This window comes from Chiloscyllium plagiosum, unplaced genomic scaffold, assembly GCF_037043375.1.
Source record: "Chiloscyllium plagiosum isolate Xiang-an unplaced genomic scaffold, Cpla_swu_hap1 HiC_scaffold_6, whole genome shotgun sequence".
NCBI classification, from domain to species: Eukaryota; Metazoa; Chordata; class Chondrichthyes; order Orectolobiformes; family Hemiscylliidae; genus Chiloscyllium; species Chiloscyllium plagiosum.
Window position 1 is genome coordinate 13,594,463 of NW_028270144.1, and position 21,400 is coordinate 13,615,862.

Genomic DNA, 21,400 nt, shown 5'->3' on the forward strand with positions numbered 1-21,400 from the left:
TAATTACGGAAGATCAACTGCTCTACGTAGCCAACAAAGAGACAGGCATAGCTGGGGCCCATACGTGTGCCCATGGCTACCCCTTTGGTCTGGAGGAAGTGGGAGGATTCAAAGGAGAAATTGTTAAGGGTGAGGACCAGTTCGGCCAAACGAATGAGAGTGTCGGTGGAGGGGTACTGTTGGGAACGTCTGGAGAGGAAAAAACGGAGGGCTTGGAGGCCCTGGTCATGGCGGATGGAGGTGTAGAGGGATTGGATATCCATGGTGAAGATGAGGCGTTGGGGGCCGGGGAAACGGAAGTCTTGGAGGAGGTGGAGGGCATGGGTGGTGTCTCGAACGTATGTGGGGAGTTCCTGGACTAGGGGGGATAGGACAGTGTCGAGGTAGTTAGAGATGAGTTCAGTCGGGCAGGAGCATGCTGAGACAATGGGTCGGCCAGGGTGGTCAGGCTTGTGGATCTTGGGAAGGAAGTAGAACCGGGCAGTGCGGGGTTCCCGGACTATGAGGTTGGAAGCTGTGGGTGGGAGATCTCCTGAGGTGATGAGGTTCTGTATGGTCTGGGAGATGATGGTTTGGTGATGGGGGGTGGGGTCATGGTCAAGGGGGCGGTAGGAAGAGGTGTCCTCGAGTTGGCGTTTGGCTTCAGCGATGTAGAGGTCAGTGCGCCAGACTACCACTGCGCCCCCTTTGTCCGCTGGCTTGATGGTGAGGTCAGGATTGGAGCAGAGGGATTGGAGGGCTGCGCGTTGTGAGGGTGAGAGGTTGGAGTGGGGGAGGGGGGTCGAAGGTTGAGGCGGTTAATGTCCCGGCGGCAGTTGGAAATGAAGAGGTCGAGGGCAGGTAATAGGCCAGCGCGGGGTGTCCAGGTGGATGCAGTGTGTTGGAGGTGGGCGAAGGGGTCCTCGGAAGGTGGGCGGGGGTCCTGATTGTGAAAGTAAGCTCGGAGGCGGAGGCGACGGAAGAATTGTTCGATGTCATGGCGTGTATTAAATTCATTGATGCATGGACGGAGGGGGACGAAGGTGAGTCCTTTGCTGAGGACTGATCGTTCGTCCTCAGTGAGGGGGAGGTCTGGGGGGATGGTGAAAACTCGGCAGGGCTGGGAGCTGGGAGCTGGTGTGGGTGTAGAGCTGGGAGTGGGGTCGGAGCCAGTACCTGGAGTGGGTGTGATGGTGGGGGGAATGGGGGTAGAGTCATGAGCAGGGGTAGTGTTCCCCTCGGGGTTCTGGGGGGTGGGGATAGTGACAGTGGGGTCTGTGGGGGGCGTGTCAGCAGAATGCAGGTGAGTGGCGCTGGTGGGGTCGGAAGTGGTGGCAGACACGGCAGTAGGGGTGGTGGAAGTCACTGAGCGTGTGGCATCGGCGATGATGTGAGGGCCGGAAGTGGCTGTGGGAGTGGCCATGATGGGGGCAGAAGTGACATCATCAATCAGCGTTGGGGTGGTAGCTGCATCAGCCGCATGGCTAATGGCGTTTCCGAGGCCAGGGGAATCTTCTGGAATGTTCAAGGAGCGCTGGTTATGGAGGTGGGTAGATAAGAGTTTGTTGTACTTACAGTTTTTGATGTTTGAGATGGAATTGAAATACTGTTTGTTGAGAGTATGAATTCTCCTGAGGATGTAGTACAGAGTGGGTCCTTTGCAATTCTGAGAGAGTGTGGCCCTCAGCTGAGGCAGGGCAGACTGTAGAGAGGTTAGGTGCCGGCGCATTGCTGCAAGCGTGGAGCGGAGGATCTTGAAGGAGAACCGTTGCTGGTGTTAGCTGGGGCGATCCACAGGAAGGGCCCGGCGCGCGTCCAGAGTCGCCACCGGCCCCCGTGAGGGGGCGGCGCCTCGTCCAGCCGCGGCACGTGCCCAGCCCCGCTTCGCACCCCAGCCCGACCGACCCAGCCCTTAGAGCCAATCCTTGTGAGTTGGTGAGTTGGATGCACTGCCTCAGAGTGTAGTGAATATATGCTCAATAGTAACTTATAAAGGCAAATGGGAATGGGAAAAATATACAGAACTGCAGAAAAGGAAGTAGGAGTGGGAGAAATAGGATAAATTTACCAGAATCAGTACAAGAGGCTGAATTACTTCCTTCTATACTGTATTATCCTGCGATTTTACGTGCAGCAGAAACATCTGAAGAATAACGATGGAAGCTTTCCACCTAGGAAGGTGATGGTTTGCACGATGGTGGTCACCTCTGTGTTAAGCATGGTCTTATGTGGCTCGCTAACCCCGTTTTGCCATGGCAGTGTCTGGTGCTTTTGATGCAGTGGGGCTGAGAAGGTGCATCAGTCACAGCAAGGTTTTCCATTTCTGCTGCCTATTTCCAACACCCTTCCAAACAATCAGGGGTCCTGGGCATCAGTAACTACCTCCCCATCGTCATGGCAAACAGCCACCTTCATTGCTCACTTGCAATGCCCTTGTAGCCTTGTCCAAGTTAGATTAAAAATCACACAACACCAGGTTATAGTCCAGCAGCGCCGCTCCTTCATCAGGTGGTTGTGGAGAATAAGATTATAAGATGCAGAATTTATAGCAAAAGTTTACAATGTGATGTAACTGAAATTACATATTGAAAAAGATCTGGATTGTTTGTTAAATCTCTCATCTTTTAGAATGACCATGTTGATGTCAGTTCTCTCATATGTAAATTGCAAAACCTTTTTTAAAAGCTACAGTAAAAAAGTTTTGTGATTTACATGTGAAAGAACTGACACCAACACGGTCATTCCAAAAGATGTGAGACTTAACAAACAATCCAAGTCTTTTTCAATATATAATTTCAGTTACATCACACTGTACAATTTTACTATTAATTCTGCATCTTTCAGTCTTTTTTTTAGATTACTTACAGTGTGGAAACAGGCCCTTCGGCCCAACAAGTCCACACCGACTCTCCGAAGAGCAACTCACCCAGACCCATTCCCCTACATTTACCCCTTCACCTAACACTACGGGCAATTTCGCATGGACAATTCACCTAACCTGCACATTTTTGGACTGTGGGAGAAAACCGGAGCACCCAGATGAAACCCATGCAGACACAGGGAGAATGTGCAAACTCCACACAGAGAGTTGCCTGAGGTGGGAATTGAACCCATGTTGTGGTTCTGTTCGCCGAGCTGGGAATTTGTGTTGCAGATGTATCGTTCCCTGTCTAGGTGACATCCTCAGTGCTTGAGAGCCTCCTGTGAAGCGCTTCTGTGATGTTTCCTCCGGCATTTATAATGGTTTGTCTCTGCCGCTTCCGGTTGTCAGTTCCAGCTGTCCGCTGCAGTGGCTGGTATATTGGGTCCAGGTCGATGTGCTTATTGATTGAATCTGTGGATGAATGCCATGCTTCTAGGAATTCCCTGGCTGTTCTCTGTTTGGCTTGTCTTATAATAGTAGTGTTGTCCCAGTCAAACTCCTAGAGGCATGGCATTCATCCACAGATTCAATTAATAAGCACATCGACCTGGACCCAATATACCGGCCACTGCAGCGGACAGCTGGAGCTGACAACCGGAAGCGGCAGATACAAATCACCTATAAATGCCGGAGGAAACATCACAGAAGCGCTTCACAGGAGGCTCCCAAGCACTGAGGATGTCACCTAGACAGGGGACGAAACGTCTGCAACACAAATTCCCAACTCGGCGAACAGAACCACAACAACGAGCACCCGAGCTACAAATCTTCTCACAAACTTTGAACCCATGTCTCTGGCGCTGTGAGGCAGCAGTGCTAACCACTGAGCCACCGTGCCATCTTATTCTCCACAACCACCTGATGATGGAGCAGTGCTCCAAAAGTTAGTGCTTCCAAATAAACCTGTTGGACTATAACCTGGTGTTGTGTGATTTTTAAGTTTGTACACCCCAGTCCATCACCAGTGTCTCCAAATCACAACTTAGATTACAAAGCTTATTTCTGCCCTAGCTCTAACAAAACTATGTTCGCAGAATGGGTATAGCTCTGAGGATATTCCCAGCCAGTGTGTTTGTTCTTAGAAAATGATCTATTTGGAATGAGCAAAGAAATTTTTCAACATTTTGAGTTCCCATCACAAAGTTAAGTGGTAAAGGGTTTTGACGTGATTATTAACTATATCCTGCATACCTCCACCCCTCATTCAGCTTTGTCTGTTCATTGGCCTGATGATTGACAACAAACAGTGTGCCAATGCAGTTTGCTGGCACAGAGACAGGGAAAACAATTGAGTAGTGCATTAGAGTCAATGATGGAATTTTGGAATCTAGCTTTCAGGCTTAAGTGAGTTTAAGTCTGAAATCAGGAAGCCAGCTAATAATTTAATGAATTCATCTATATTAAAAAAAGCATTGAGATCAGCAGCAACGATATTGACTTCAGGCAATAAATACTTAACTGTATCTATATTCCATGCAATTCCTTTCACCAGGAAAGAGATATAGGGGTCATTCTCTTGTAGATGTTTCACGATTCCACAGAGAATGAAGAGCTGTTCAAGAAATATAATGGATCTAACTCTAAGCGTTATTTATAGCTCCAGGATTATTGTATAGTTTCAGTCTAGTCTGAGGCTTGATAACATGCTGAAATTTTTAGTTCCATGCATGCTTTCATGATGGCAGAATTGCAAAAATAATTGATATTTTTAAATTTGATGGCAATGACATGCTTATCCATTATAAAGCAAATGATGTGACTTAAGCAAACGAATGAATTATTCACATCAACCAGATCGATGGACATCACATAACATTGACACCCTTATTATATGATCTGGCATTCCCTGTCCATGCAGATTTGGATATAATGAAAGCAAATATTTTGCAAGAAGTTAAAAGCACCTTTGAATTGTTAAACATCCATTGATTGTATTCTATGCACCCGTGCACGTAACCATGGTGCTCTTATTTATCCCTCAGCATGGATTTAAATCTCAGTGTCATTGTATATTTCTACACCCCTTTAACACTGCTGGTCTGTTTCTATCTAAATAGTAAAAGATCATTGTGTTCTTAATCTTGCAATTATCCTCTCACCAGAACATTTATTGACAATGCTACAGAAAGATAAATGGATACATTTACATGTAAACTATGTTCATACCATCACATTGATTCTCCATGACATGTTACTTTCCATCACGACCAGCCAGAGTCAGACTACACTTGGTACCTTCTCGGTGCATAACCGTACAGATGCATAATCTGTGTGTCAGCTTGCAAATATGCTCAGGAACCTTTCCCCACAAGTTAAAACCTTGGGTTACAAAAGCCAAGTCAGATGATCAAAACTAAACAAAAGAAAGAAAGCATTTCCATTTCGAATCACCCTACAGTGCTGTGAGAGACCATTCGGCCATCAAGCCGGACTGCCTGTCTGAAGAGCATCCCAGCCACACCCAGACCCCTACCTATCCCCATAATAACATACTTACCATTGCTAATCCACCTAACTTGTACATCTTGGACATTTGATGATGGCTTCCACATTCTCAGGATGTTTTGAAATCACTGAATTTGCTTTGAATCTAATTTACCGTTATGCAGACAAATACAACATCAAGATATGAAAAAGCAAATTCCAAAGATCTAACTAACCACTTATTCTGCATAGGTTGATCTTAAAGGCCCGATTGTACTGCTTTTTGTTAACTCTTGCAAAGACCTGGGATTTTCTCAAACTACACTTCCAATTTCCTGAACTTTGCTGGATATTAAGGCTGTATCACTGCGCTACATTTGATTAAATACTTAAAAGAGAGGGCCTCGGGAAAGGCAGGCCTATGCTGTAGTCCCACTGCAACATTCAGAGGGGCTGACCAGCCTGGTCCCTTGGATTATTTGCTACTGCATGTTGATGCACATTCTCAATCCCTGAGCTACCTCAATAGCTCCCACCTCTCCCATTGGGAATGGTGAGGCTTCAAAGTTGGTGTCCCCCCGATTCAGGCAGTACCATCAGGAGCTGGACTAACCTTTTTTTTAAATAAGCAACCAACTACGGGGCTACTTCCAGTAATGTTGCTGAGGGCTCAGGACTCCCATTTCCTCCGGACGTCAGCACCCTAAAACATGAAGTAGACCTTTGTTGCTCTCATTCAGATGAGAGATGAAGCAAAGGCCTTGTCTGCCTTCTGAGGTACATACAAACCCTCAGTCAATATCACAACAAAAAGATTATCTCGTCTTGCGAGTGAAACTTTGCTTACCGTAAATATGCAGAATTGTGTATTGTGTACAATTATGGTCTACAAGTTATTGGAAGGATATTAGTATTAAGCTGGAGAGTACAGAAGATATTTATCAGAATGTTGCCAGGTATGGAAGGTTTGAGTTATCAAGAAAGTCTGGTTAGAGTCATAGAGTTTTACAGTCATGCAGCATGGAAACAGAGTCTTCGGTCCAATCAATTCACTGGAATTTCGGAGGTTGAGAGGTGACCTTATAGAAGTTGATAAAATAATGAGGTGTACAGATAAAGTTAATGGCAGTTGTCTTTTCCCTAGGATGGGCAATTTCAAGACTATGGGGCACATATTTATGATGAGAGGAGAGAAATTTAAAAGTACATGAGGGGCAATATGGTTCGCGTATGGAATGAGCTTCCTGAGCAAGTGGTAGATGTGGGTACAATTACAATTTTTAAAAGACATTTTCATAAGTATATGAATAGGAAAGGTTTGGAGGAATATAGGCCAGGAGCAGGCAGGGGGGACTAGGTTAGTTTGGGATTCTGTTCAGCATGGACTGGTTGGACCGAAGGGTCTGTTTCTGTGCTGAATGACTTTATGTTCCTGAATTACCAGAGTCATTACACTTCAAAGACAGTTTATTAGATTAGATTAGATTCCCTACAGTATGGAAATAGGCCCTTCAGCCCAATAAGTCCACACTGACCCACTGCAGAGTAACCCACCAAGACTCATTCCCCTACAGTTACCCCTAACTAATGCACTTAACACTATGGGCAATTTAATATGGCCAATTCACCAGACCTGCACATCTTTGGACTGTGGGAGGAAACCAGTGCACACGGAGGAAACCCATGCTGACATGGGGAAAATGTGCAAACTCCACATAGCCAGTCACCCAGAGGTGGGATCGAACCCAGGTCCCTGACACTGTGAGGCAGTAGTGCCAACCACTGAGCCACTGTGCTGCCCCATTAGCTATGAAGATATGTGGGGACATCCCTGAGATCATAAAAGACACAAATCTTTCTTCCTCTTTTTGTTTGTCCGAAGAAAATACAGAAGAACTGCCAATTATTTACCACCTCTTTTCTGTGAGTATGCCAATTAATCGCTGAAACTTTCCAACAGACCCCAAAACCGAACAGGGCATAAAAAAGCCATAAAGCTGACAACAGATGTTTGGCTGCTGAGAGTGTTTGTAGCATCTTCAATCAATGCATACAAGGTCAGCAGGTGCACATGCTGTTCCACATCAACTGGAGGGAATGTGTGTGGGATGATAGCTTTTTGTCTCTCCTGTCATTGCCACCACATGAAAGACTGATCAGAGTTTTTACACGGTACAGTCCTTACTTCATTGCAAACAAAGAGATACCGGACACATTTGAGAAGGATAAATATATTAATTAATTGTAGCAAAGCAAAATGCAAACAGAAAAGGCTTAGAATAACCAACGCATAAAACCAGCCTATATTGTCGATACTCCATCGAACTGAGATAAATATTTGCACCATTTACTTCTCAAATACATGCAAGGATATTAAGCTTCATTTTACAAATGAGATATGAATGCTGCAAAAGAGGTGAGGAATATTATAGTTCTCCATTCACAATGTGACAGGCAATATTCCCCTGGGCATCTGGAGCTACCTGAAGCAGATGTGGGCTGATTTACAATGCAAACCGGAGTTCAATGGGATAGGGCGTTCCTCCATCCTCCCATATCTGGGATTTCGCCTTCCTGTCATCTGTAGAATGTCACTGTAACTGTTGCTGATGTTCCACTTTCTACCATTCCTGCAACCCCAAACCAGCAAGCTACTTATTTAGTTTGTCAGTCAGATTTAAATTAGACTTGATATTCCAGCCAACGCTTTTGGTCACCTGAGCGAGTGGCTCCTTAGCTGATTCATTTGTTTTACAATGAGCTTGTGAAATGGTTGCAATGCTTTGTTTGGTAAAAAGCACAATGTAAATATAACTTGTTGTCATCACTTGTAAGGAAACAGCAACAGGAAATATAAAAACAATAAGAAAACAAATATCTGAGATGATTTGCTGTCTGCATCAAACAAATTAATCTAGATTCTCTTTTGTTTTACATTAATTTCTATAAATAATTTCATCACTTATTTTGATTTAGATATTTGTTACTGAGGGCAATTTCTGACAAGTTTCTGACCACCTCAAACATTAAGTTTTCCTGGTTTGGTGATGCCAGTGTTGGACTGTGGTGTACAAAGTTAAAAATCAAATTACACCAGGCTATAGTCCAACAGGTTTATTTGGAAGCACTAGCCTTCAGAGTGCTGCTCCTTCATCAGGTGGTTGTGGAGAATGCAACCACCTGATGAAGGAGCAGCACTCCAAAAGCTAGTGTGCTTCCAAATAAACCGGTTGGACTATAACTTGGTGTTAGTGTGATTTTTAATTCAGTTTTCCAGTGAACCAACAAGTCAAAGAGTTAAAGGTCAGAAAGTATAGGAAAAGAATTGAAAAGAGGGTGAGGTGAATGTGCAAATAATGAGTCAGTGATGCTAAAATTATGAGGAAGGGGTAGAGAATGATTCCAAACTAATGGCATTGTGAAATGAGATTGAAAAGAGTTGAAGTCTGCGTATAAGGAATGTCAATTTCAAACCTGTAAATATGCAGGGAGGAGAAGCAATTAGTAGAGCAAAGAACAGAGAATAGTCCAACACTGGAACAGGCCCTTCAGCCACAATGTTGTGCCAAACGTGATGCCAGGTCAAACTAATCCCTTCTGCCAGCCTCTAGTCCATATCCCTCCATTCCTTGCATATTCATGTGCTTATCTAAAGCCCCTGAAATGCCCCTATCGTATCTGCCTCCACCACTACCTCCTGGCAGCACATTCCAGGCATCTATTACTCTCGGTGTGAAAAACATTTGAACATTTTCGCACTCACCATAAATGCAGAGGACCCATATTTGCAACTTAAGAGAAAAAGGACAGGGAAATTCAGAGATTGCGCACCAATGTGATCAGAAGGAGTGCTTGCCTGGTGTTTCTCTAATTTAAAGCATCTCTTTCAATCATTTGAAATCCTACTTCAAAGCGTGGGTTTTGCTGTTAGCCCCTGTTTTGGGGCAGCTTTCTGAACAATGAGAACAGGCATGATGCTTGGGAACTATTCTGCCAGCTCACTGAGACCTGTTTCCAATTCCCAGGATTCTCCATCAAAGTTGTGATATTGACGGGAAAATTTAACCCTGGTGTATTTGTCATCAATAATTGCCACTGTGTGCCTCGTGTCTGTCATTCTTAATGAGACAGCGGGAGCATCCAGTCAGAGAGGATGACAAAATGAAAGGATCGCTTTGCCTAACGCAATTAATTTCAATGGAGGGTTCAAATATACAAGATCAAATATAAACAATTCAGGAGAGAGACAAGATGAAATATCTTAACATGTCAAGAAGTGAGTCTGTGTAGTTCATTTCCAGTATGACTGGTTAGTTAAATAGAAACTGTAACCTGAAATTTTATTCCCACATCAGAAAATCCCTGACTCTGCAAACTCGGCTTGGGAGAAATCATCTGAACGTGCTAATTTTGGTTCTGGTGGTGGGGCTTCGGGGACATGAGTTTAACAGAGACAGTGCAGAGGCAGCCACAGGAGTTGCCTGGTACGGGGGCAGTCTGGTCGTAAGGCCAGCCCCAGAGATCTGGAACCTCATTTCACCTGGAACTAAAAACAGCCCTCCGGCCCTCACACTGTCTAACTCTCTGAGACACACACTCCCCATACCCCATCCACTTCACCGGTATCACTTCAGGATCCTATCCATCTTCACCTGGCCCCCCTTAAGCATTCTATGTAGACTCACCCAGCATCCACAATGGACAGACCTCAGGATACATGTGCTGAAATGAAATAAAGTTTTAAATCAAGGAATTTATTATTTAAATGAATAGGCAAAGTCACCATGTCCTAGAGGGCTGTTCTCTCATTAGAGAGAGAGACAACTATTGGTAGTTTTAACTTCATGCCTTGAATGAGGTTGAGAATCCAGGACCTTCATGGTAACCTCAGTCAATGTAGGAATTCAACGTGTGCAGTTGGGCCTCACGCTACATCACAAACCAGATGCCCAGCCAATTGGGATACCAACGCCTCATAGTCATCAACGTCCTATTGGACTGTTGGTCTGCTCTCCCATTAGAGAGAAGGATGATTGGTGGTGGTTTAACCTAACGTTAACACACTCCAGGCGAGAGGGAGATGTTCAGAAGGTGAGTCCTTCATGTTTCCCTCAGCCGGTGTGGGAATTGAACCTGCGTTATTGGCATCATGCTGTTCTACAAACCAGCCATTCTGCTAAACACTCATTTGAATTCCATGTTGAGTTCAAACAGACTCCATTTTTGTTGTAGTAAGAACCCTAATCTGCAAGATTGGCGTCACAGTATTTTTGAGTCACTGAAAATAATTATGGAAGGTGTTAAATTGGATTAGATTAGATCAGATTCCCTACATTATGGAAACAGGCCCTTTGGCCCAACAAGTCCACTCTAACCCTCCAAAGAATAATCCACCCAGATTTATTCCCCTATATTTACCCCTAACTAATGCACCTATCACTTTGGGCAATTTAGCATGGCCAATTCATCTGACCTGTACATCTTTGGATTGTGGGAGGAAACTGGAGCACCCGGAGAAAACCCACACAGACATGGGGAGAAAGTGCAAACTCCACAGACAGTCGTCTGAGGCTGGAATTGAACCCAGGATCCAGGTGCTGTGAGGCAACCACTGAGTCACCGTACTGCCCCATGGAGGTATGGAGGTGGAAGGGGAAGTGGTTGGAGATGTGATTGGGTGGTGAGGGTTTAGGGGATTTGTTAGGCCACTTTTTGGAATCCTGTGTTCAATTCTGGTCTCCCTGCTGTAGGAAGGATATTGTGAAACTTGAAAGGGTGTAGAAAAAAATTACAAGGATGTTGCTGGGGTTGGAGAGTTTGAGCTACAGGGAGAGGCTGAATCAATTGGGGCTAATTTCCCTGGACCATCAGAGGCTGAGTGGTGACCTTACAAAGGTTTATAAAATCATGGGGGCATGGATAGGATGAATAGTCAAGGTCTTTTTCCCAGGGTAGGACAATCCAAAATGAGAGGGCATAGGTTTAAAGTGAGAGGGGAAAGATTTAAAAGGGCCCTGAGAGGTAACTGTTTCATGCAAAGGATTGTGCCTGTATGGAATGAGCTCCCAGAGGAACTGGTGGAGGCTGGTACAATTACAACATTTAAAAGGTTTCTGGATGGGTATATGAATAGGAAGGGTTTGGAGGGATGTGGGCCAAATGCTAACAAATGGGGCTAGATTAATTTAGGATATCTGGTCAGCATGGATGAGTTGGACTGAAGGGTCTTTTTCCATGCTGTACAGCTCTGTGACTCTAAGGTTTCAGGACCTAAGATTTAAGGAAACAACTGCAATGATGTCCCAGAAAACCAGCTTGGGCCATTTAAACAGCCTGCCTCAGTACTCAGCAACTCCCTCCACTGCCACCAATCTAGAATCAATAACCATGGCTCCATCTCTCTTTCAAGTTCCCACCATCACATATATCTAACACACACACATTTGATGGGGCCTTTTCTCCCAAGGATGGTGCAGAAACCTGGCAGAATTCTCGACTCGTGCCACGAAGCTACAGGCTGAGAATCCAGCCACATATCTTTCCGCATCCAGGGAGCTCCAGCCTTGTCCGCCCTTCATGGGAAAAGCTTCCTCTAAACTGCCTCCTCTGTAAAGGTAACCCATTGCCCAATCACAATTTTCCTGTCAAAGGTTAATCCCAATTTACCTTAGCGAGATCTGTTCAAACTCTTCAAATTGCTCATTCCTACAGTTCATGGATAACACTGCTGTCTCACAGCACCAGGGACCTGGGTTCAATTTCACTGTCTGTCTCCTTGTGTCTGCATGGGTTTCCACTGAGACCCACAGTCCAAAGACGTGCAGGTTAGTTGGATAGGCCATGCTAAATTGCCCATGATGTCCATGGGTGTGCAGGCTACATGGGTTAACAAAAGGAAATATGGGGATAGGGTTCGGGAGGTGGGTCTGGTTTGGATGCTTTTTGAAGGATTGGTATGGACTCAGTGGGCTGAATGTGATAGGTGGAAGGAGATTAAGGTGAGGGTGATAGGCCGGAGAGGGGGTGGGGGCAGAGAGATCGGGAAGAAGATTGCAGGTCAAGAAGGCGGTGCTGAGTCCGAGGGTTGGGACTCCCACCCCACCCCCTGTAAAAACGCCATCCCATATTCCCAATTCCTTCGCCTCCGCCGCATCTGCTCTCAGGAGGACCAGCTCCAATACTGAACAACCCAGATGGTCTCCTTCTTCGAAGACCGCAATTCCCCTCAGACGTGGTTGATGAGGCTCTCCACCGCATCTCCTCCACTTCCCACACCTACGCCCTTGAACCCCGCCCCTCCAATCGCCACCAGGACAGAACCCCACTGGTCCTCACCTACCACCCCACCAACCTCCAGATACATTGTATCATCCTTCGTCATTTCCACAACTTCCAAACAGACCCCACCACCAAGGATATATTTCCCTCCCCTCCCCTATCCTCATTCCAGAAAGACCACTCCCTCTGCGACTCCCTCATTAGGTCCACACCCCGACCAACCCAACCTCCACTCCCGGCACCTTCCCCTGCAACCGCAAGAAATGCTAAACTTGCGCCCACACCTCCCCCCTCACTTCCCTCCAAGGCCCCAAGGGATCCTTCCATATCCGTCACAAATTCACCTGCACCTCCACACACCTCTTTTACTGCATCCGCTGCACCCGATGTGGCCTCCTCTACAATGGGGAGACAGGCCGCCTACTTGCGGAACGTTTCAGAGGACACCTCTGGGACACCCGCACCAACCAACCCAACCGCCCCGTGGCTGAACACTTTAACTCCCCCTCCCACTCCACCAAGGACATGCAGGTCCTTGGCCTCCTCCATCGCCAGACCATGGCAACCCAACGCCTGGAGGAAGAGCACCTCATCTTTCGCCTAGGAACCCTCCAAACGCAAGGGATGAATGCAGATTTCTCCAGCTTCCTCATTTCCCCTCCCCCCACCTTATCTCAGTCCCAACCCTCGGACTCAGCACCGCCTTCTTGACCTGCAATCTTCTTCCCAACCTCTCCGCCCCCACCCTATCTCCGGCCTATCACCCTCACCTTAACCTCCTTCCACCTATTGCATTCCCAACGACCCTCCCCCAAGTCCCTCCTCCCTACCTTTTATCTCAGCCCGCTTGGCACACTCTCCTCATTCCTGAAGAAGGGCTCATGCCCGTAACGTCGATTCTCTTGCTCCTTGGATGCTGCCTGACCTGCTGCTCTTTTCCAGTAACACATTTTTCAGCTCTGATCTCCAGCATCTGCAGTCCTCACTTTCTCCTCAGTGGGCTGAATTGCCTGTTTCTGTACTGAAAGGTTTCTATGTTTTTTTTTGCAACTAATCTATTGGACTGAAGATTCTTTTTCTGTGCTTAATGACACTTATGACTTGAAGGGTCTGTTTCCTTGCTACACAGCTCTATGTTTCCATCCATTATAATACATTGATCATCCTAATTGCTCAATTACTGACACTTATATACTTTAACTGTTTAATTCCATTGAACCATATCCACTAATCCTTTCTTTCTTGTTGAGACTGCTGATTCACAAAATTCTCTTGAACAAACTTAAGAACCTTTTGTCCCTTTCCACCCTTTACAGAATGACTATTGAAGGGAGCCTTGCAGTGGACTCCATTATCCCAGCATTCTGTTCACTACACAGCTCAAGCAGGCAGAGGTGGGGATGTGATGGATTCTGAAGAACTGGGAAAGTAGCCATAGTCTCCTGAAGAGAAAGGTGAGGACATTGAGCATGTGGGACATCACCTGTTACCTGATAGATGTCTGCAACATCACGTGCAAGAAGCCCCAAGGCCTTGATTGACATCCAGTTCCAGTCATGTGAGCTGGGTGTAGTAATCATTCACTGATGTAAAGTCATAGAGATATACAGCATGGAAACATACCCTTCGGTCCAACTTGTCCATTCAGACCAGATATCCCAGCGCAATCTAGCCTCACCTGCCAGCACCCGGCTCAAATCCCTCCAAACCCTTCCTGTTCATATACCCATCCAGCTGCCTTTTAAGTGTTACAATTGCACCAGTCTCTACCACTTCCTCTGGCACCTCATTCCATACATGCACCACCCTCTGCGTGAAAAGGTTGCCCCTTAGGTCTCTTTTATATCTTTCCCCTCTCACCCTAAACCTATGCCCTCTAGTTCTGGACTCCCCACCTCAGGGAAAAGACTTTGTCTATTTACCGTATCCATGTCCCTCATGATTTTATAAACCACTATAAGGTCACCCCTCAGTCTCTGATGCTCCAGGGAAAACAGCCCCAGTCTATTCAGCTTCTCCCTGTAGCTCAAATCCTCCAAACCTGGCAACATCCTTGTAAATCTTTTCTGAACCCTTTCAAGTTTTACAACATCCTTTGATAGGAAGGAGACTAGAATTGCACGCAATATTCCAAAAGTGATGTCACGAGCATCCTGTAGAGCAGCAACATGACCTCCCATTCTGTGAACAATTTTTGAATCCACATCTTTCGATTAAGTTTTTGATTTGTTTTGATTTATTATTATTGTCACGTGTACTGAGATACAGGGAAAATTATTATATTGCTTGCTGACCAGACAAATCATACCTTACACAAGTACATCAGCGTAATAGAACAGAATGCAGAATGTAGTGTTACAGCTACAGAGAAGGTGTAGAGAGAGATCAACTCTAATGTACGAGAGGTCTGTCACAAGTCTGGTAACAGGTGGAAAGAAGCTGATCTTAAATCTATTGGTACGCGTTTTCAAACTTCTGCCCAATTACGGTATACGGGTAACCGGGGTGGGAGGAGTCTTTGATTATGTTGCCTGCTTTCCCAAGGCAGTGGGAAGTGTAGACTGAGATAGGGGAAGACTGGTTTTCACAATGGATTGGGGTGCATTCTCAACCCTGTGTAATTCCTTGTGGTCTTGGGCAGAACAGTTGCCATACCGAGCTGTGATGCATCCAGATAGGATGCTTTCTATGGTGCATCTATAAAAACTGGTCATTGTGGATATGCCAAATTTCCTTAGCATTCTGAGGAATGGTGTGCTTTTCTGACTGTAGATGATGTGGAGGGACTAGGATAGATTGTTGGTGATATTTTACTCCAAGGAGCTTGATGCTTTGACCACCTCCACCTCAGCACCATCAGTACAGGTAGGGGCATGTCCTCCACTCTGCTTATTGAAGTCAATGACCAGCTCCTTCGTTTTGCTGACATTGAGGGAGAGATTGTTGTCTTTACACCATGCCATTAAGCTTTCTGTCTCTTTCCTGTCCTCTGTCCCATCGTTGTTTGAGATCCAACTCCTATGATGGTGTCATCAGCAAATTTGTAAATGGAATTAGATCTGAATTTGGCCACGCAGTCATGAGTGTATAAGGACTACAGAAAGGAGATGAATATGCAATCTTGTGGGGCACTGGTATTGAGGATTATCGTGAAAGCGTTGTTGTTACTTAGCCTTACTGATTATGGTCTGTGGGTCAGGAAGTGGAGGATCCAGTTGCTGACGGGTGAGCAGAGCCCTAGGTCTCTGAGTTTGAAGATGAGTTTTGTTGGAATTATGGTGTTGAAAACTATTAACCAAAGGCCTCTTGAAGCTCTAAATATATTACCTAAATAAAAACCGAAAGAACTGCAGATGCTGTGAACAGAAGTTGCTGGTAAAGCTCAGCAGATCTGGCAGCATCTGTGCAGAGAAAGCAAAGTTAACATTTTGGGTCCGGTGACCCTTCCCTAGCTCTGAGGAAAGGTCACCAGATCCGAAACGTTAACTCAGATTTCTCTTCACAGGTGCTGCCAAACTTGCTGAGCTTTTCCAGCAAATATCTCACCTGTCCTTTTGTTTACTCTTTCTGTGACACCTTCATGCAATTCAGGAGCTTGGTCAAGACCTTCTCATTGAAACCTATGCTGGTGACTATTATATGTTTGGTTTCTAAATGTTTTTTCAGTACATCCATGAGTAAAAGTTTCCACGGCCACACTTGCATATTTGATATATTGCTTACTGAATATTTTCTATTTCCATTTATAAATAAACATGTCACATTAGCTATCAACTTTCTGGCACTATTCCCTTGTCTAATGTTTATATATACAGGATATATGTACTGGTGCCTCTTAACTTGATTTATTTTGATATGCACACATTTAATTCTTCTGGACAATTTGTTCAATCCTCTCTAAATATAATTATTTTCTGTATTGTCATCCTTTTCCATTAAATATCTTTCTAACATTTTTAAATCTCTTCTCCTTTTGAAATCTTCATGTGGTCTGTCTGGTAAGTAGTGATGCAAAATAATTCCATTACTTCTGATATCTCTGCCTGAGAATTAATTACACCTTAGTAGACTCTTATCTCTTCTTTTATCTCCAACCTGCAGAATACTATTTTTCCTTAAACTTCTTGATAATTTAGTTGTCTAGTTCCTTCTTGCTTTCCCAATAGAGTAATAGAGTGATAGAGTCTAACAGCATGTAGACAGACCTTTCGGCCCAAACTGGTCCGTGCTGACCAAAATGTCCATCCACGCTAACCCCATTTCCCTGCACTTGGCCCATATCCTTCTAAACCTTTCCTATCCATGTATTTGTCCAAATGCCTTTTAACTGTTGTTAATGCACCCACCTCAACCACTTCCACTGGCAGCTCATTCCATATGTGTACTGCCCTCTGTGTAAAAAACGTTGTCCCTCAGGTTCCCCTTTTATTCTTTCTCCTCTAACTTTAAACTGATGCTCTCCAGTCCTCGATTCCCCAGCCCTGGGAAAAAGACTGAGTGCATTCACTCTATCCATGCCTCTCATGATCTTATACACCTTTAAAGGTCCCCTCTCAGATTCCCACGCTCTGAAGTATAAAGTCACTGTTTGTCCACCCTCTCCCTATAGCTCAGACCATTGAGTCCTGGCAACATCCTTGTTAATTGCTTCTGCACTGTTCCCAGTTTAATAACATCCTTCCTATAGCAAGGTGACCAAAACTGAACACAGTACTCCAAGTGCAGTCTCACCAACATCCTGTATAACTGTAACATAACTTTCCAACTTCTATACTCAATACCCTGACTGATGAAGGCCAGTGTGCCAAAAGCCTTCTTCACTGCCCTGTCTCCCTGTGACTCCACTTTCAGAGAACTGTGAACCTGAACTACAAGATCCTTCTTTTCCATTTCACTCCTTAAGGCCCTATCATTCACCATGAAACTCCTACCTTGATTTGACTTTCCAAAATACAAGACCTCACACTTATCTATATTAAACGTCATTTGATATTTCTCAGCCTACTTCCCTAGCTGATCAAGGTCCTGCTGCAATTTCTGAGAACCTTCCTCACTGTACACAATATCACCTTTTTTAGTATCATCAACAAACTTACTAATCATGCTTTGTACATTTTCATTCAATTCATTGATGTAGATAACAAACAACAATGGGCCCAGCACCGACCCCTGAGGCACACCACTGGTCACAGGCCTCTAGTCTGACAAGCATCCCTCTACTATTACCCTCTGCTTTTTAATCATCAAGCAAATTTTGTATCCAATTTGCCAGCTCCCCCTGGATTCCATGTGATCTAACCTTCCAGAGCAGCCTACCATGTGGAACCTTATCAAAGGGGAGAAAGTGAGGTCTGCAGATGCTGGAGATCAAAGTTGAAACTTTATTGCTGGAACAGCACAGCAGGTCAGGCAGCATCCAGGGAACAGGAGATTCGACGTTTCGGGCACAGGCCTTTCTTCAGGAATGAGCAGAGAGTGTTCAGCAGGAGAAGATAAAAGGTAGGGAGGAGGGACTTGGAGGAGGGGCGTTGGAAATGTGATAGGTGGAAAGAGGTCAAGGTGAGGGTGATAGGTCAGAGTAGGATGGAGGCAGAGAGGTCAAGAAGAAGACTGCAGGTCAGGAAGGCGGTGCCGGGCTGGAGGGATTCGGCTGAGACAAGGTGGGGGGAGGGGGGATGAAGAAACTGGTGAAGTCCAAGTTCATCCCCTGTGGTTGGAGGGTTCTCAGTTGGAAGATAAGACGCTCCTCCTCCGACCGTCGCGTTGTTGTGGTTTGGCGGTGGATGAGTCCAATGACCTGCATATCCTCGGTGGAGTGGGAGGGGGAGTTGAAATGCTGTGCTACAGGGTGGTTGGGTTGGTTCGTCCGGGTGGCCCAGAGGTGCTCTCTGAAACGCTCCGCAAGTAGGCGGCCTGTCTCCCCAATATAGAGGAGGCCACACCGGCTGCAGCGGATGCAGTAGATGATGTGGGTGGAGGTGCAGGTGAATCTTCCATATCCGCCACAGATTCACCTGCACCTCCACCCACATCATCTACTGCATCCGCTGCAGCCGGTGTGGCCTCCTCTATATTGGGGAGACAGGCCGCCTACTTGCGGAGCGATTCAGAGAGCACCTCTGGGCCACCCGGACGAACCAACCCAACCACCCTGTAGCACAGCATTTCAACTCCCCCTCCCACTCCACCGAGGATATGCAGGTCATTGGACTCATCCACCGCCAAACCACAACAACGCGACGGTCGGAGGAGGAGCGTCTTATCTTCCGACTGGGAACCCTCCAACCACAGGGGATGAACTTGGACTTCACCAGTTTCTTCATCCCCCCTCCCCCCACCTTGTCTCAGCCGAATCCCTCCAGCCCGGCACCGCCTTCCTGACCTGCAGTCTTCTTCTTGACCTCTCCGCCTCCATCCTACTCCGACCTATCACCCTCACCTTGACCTCTTTCCACCTATCACATTTCCAACGCCCCTCCTCCAAGTCCCTCCTCCCTACCTTTTATCTTCTCCTGCTGAACACTCTCTGCTCATTCCTGAAGAAGGGCCTGTGCCCGAAACGTCGAATCTCCTGTTCCCTGGATGCTGCCTGACCTGCTGTGCTGTTCCAGCAATAAAGTTTCAACCTTATCAAAGGCCTTACTGAAATTTACTTAGGCTATGTCTACCACCCTGCCTTCGTCAACCTTCCTAGTCACTTCATCAAAGAACCCTGGCAAATTTGTGAGGCATGATCTCCCACTCCCAATGTCATGCTGACTACTCCTAATCAAACCCTACCTTTCCAAATGCATGTATATCTTATCTGTCAGAATCTTCTCAAGTAACTTACCTACAACATTCGCTACCCTCCAGTCTTCCGGGACCTCACCCATGGCTAAGGATGATGCAAAAATATCAGCCAAAGCCCCTGCAATTTCTTCACTAGCCTTTTGCGGTGTTCTTGGATATGTCTGGTCAGGATCAGGAGATTTATCCACCTCCACACATTCTAATACATCCAACACCTCCTCTACTGTGATATGGACTGTTCCCAAGTCTTCATGTCTTTCTCCATGATAAACACAGAGGAGAAATATTCATTGAGAACCTTACTCATCTCCTGCAGTTCTACACATACATGTCCACTTTGATCCTATTCTCTCTCGAGTTATTCTTTTTACTTTAATACACTGCAAGAACTTCAGCCAGGTTCCTTTATGATATTTTTTCTGGCTTCTTTACATTCTCTTTTGACAAAAGTTATTGCCTGGACTACACCTGAAACATCAAATTGTGTTCCTTCCTTCTTAAATGCCATTGTCCAATCCAGATGCGATTAATTCCAGCACATATTTAAAGTATCAACTTCATGAACAGTTTGACTTCCCAGGTTCTGATCGTACCTTCAGTCACGAGATTATGTTGAGCATTCAGACTGCATCCTTACTGCAGCATAACTTATTAGCTGTGACAAATTAAAATATTTAAGCTAATGCTACTCGAAGCTAATTTTAAAAATTCTGTTATTGAAAACATTAATCAATGATTTGCCCAATGGAAATGAATGTGGTTTGTAAATTATTGTTTTGCAATATTAGACTGCAATAACTTATCGAAACGAGTTAATTGAAAGGAGGTGAGAGAGGATGTAATAGAGGTAGAAAAGACATTGAACAGGACTGAAGACTGGGAATGAACTACAATGTCAGAGTCCATCAATAGACAACTAGATGCTGTGTAAGTAAACTGTTACTTTTGCTCGCTGCAAGAACCAAATTGGTTGACCTTCTAACTCATAACTATCTTCTGCCCTTATGAATTGATACTTTAATTTGTTATGAACAGTCATTCTTTCTTTAACTACATCAGAATTTGAAAAGGACACAACCACTAGCTGAAGTAACCCTCCAGGCGAGACAGAACTATGCCGCCAGTGAAATTACTCGCACTCCATGGGTTAGATTTTCACGTTCAGTGGCATTGGAAAATGAAACAGTAGCAGATGCTGAGAAGCACTTGAGCGGTTTATCATTTTTCTATACCTATCTCATAAAACCTGCAACTGTGCAAATGACTAAATGTGAAAAGCTAGGGATTTACAGCAAAGATTGTTCTTTTAAAACATTTAGTTTGATATTGTGTTGGAAACAGCTGGAGTAAGAAACTGGAGGTGCCTTCACTTACAAATGATAATATTAAATCATTGAATTTTGAAATGCACAGTATCAATTTCCTGCCTTTATATCTCAGCAGATTGCAATTCTATATTTTCAAGTGTCCACAGCAAGAGCAGGCCCAGATAAATAACCATTCAAGGCAGAGTTCAAATATTCTGTTAATATGCCATTCAATGCTTAAGATATCAAGGGAACATCAAGCCAGGTGCATCATCCCACGTTTTAACAAATGAATTTTACATCCCTGCCTTTCCACCTCTCACTACAATGTGTAAAGGGCAACAAAAACAAAAAGTTCCTGTCAAAAATCCTCCCTAATCCTTGAAAGAACAGCCCGTTCTTTAAAGGGACCTGAATCCTCACGGTTAATACTCCAAATGGCATCTTTTTTCTGCCATGATATTATGGTTTTATCAAAATGTATCTAATGTCTTCTTGAGGGTTAGCCCAATTTAGGCTGAACTCAAATGCTATTCCACAAGAAATTCACTCTCGAAGAAAGATAAAACATTCACAGAGACAACCTCATGACTTGATTAATCAATGCTTGTCCCCACGCTCTCCCAGACCCATTCCTCAAAGAGTTGAAATTCTCAATGTTACTCAGAATTGTCCAGATCTGGAACTCTTTACCTGA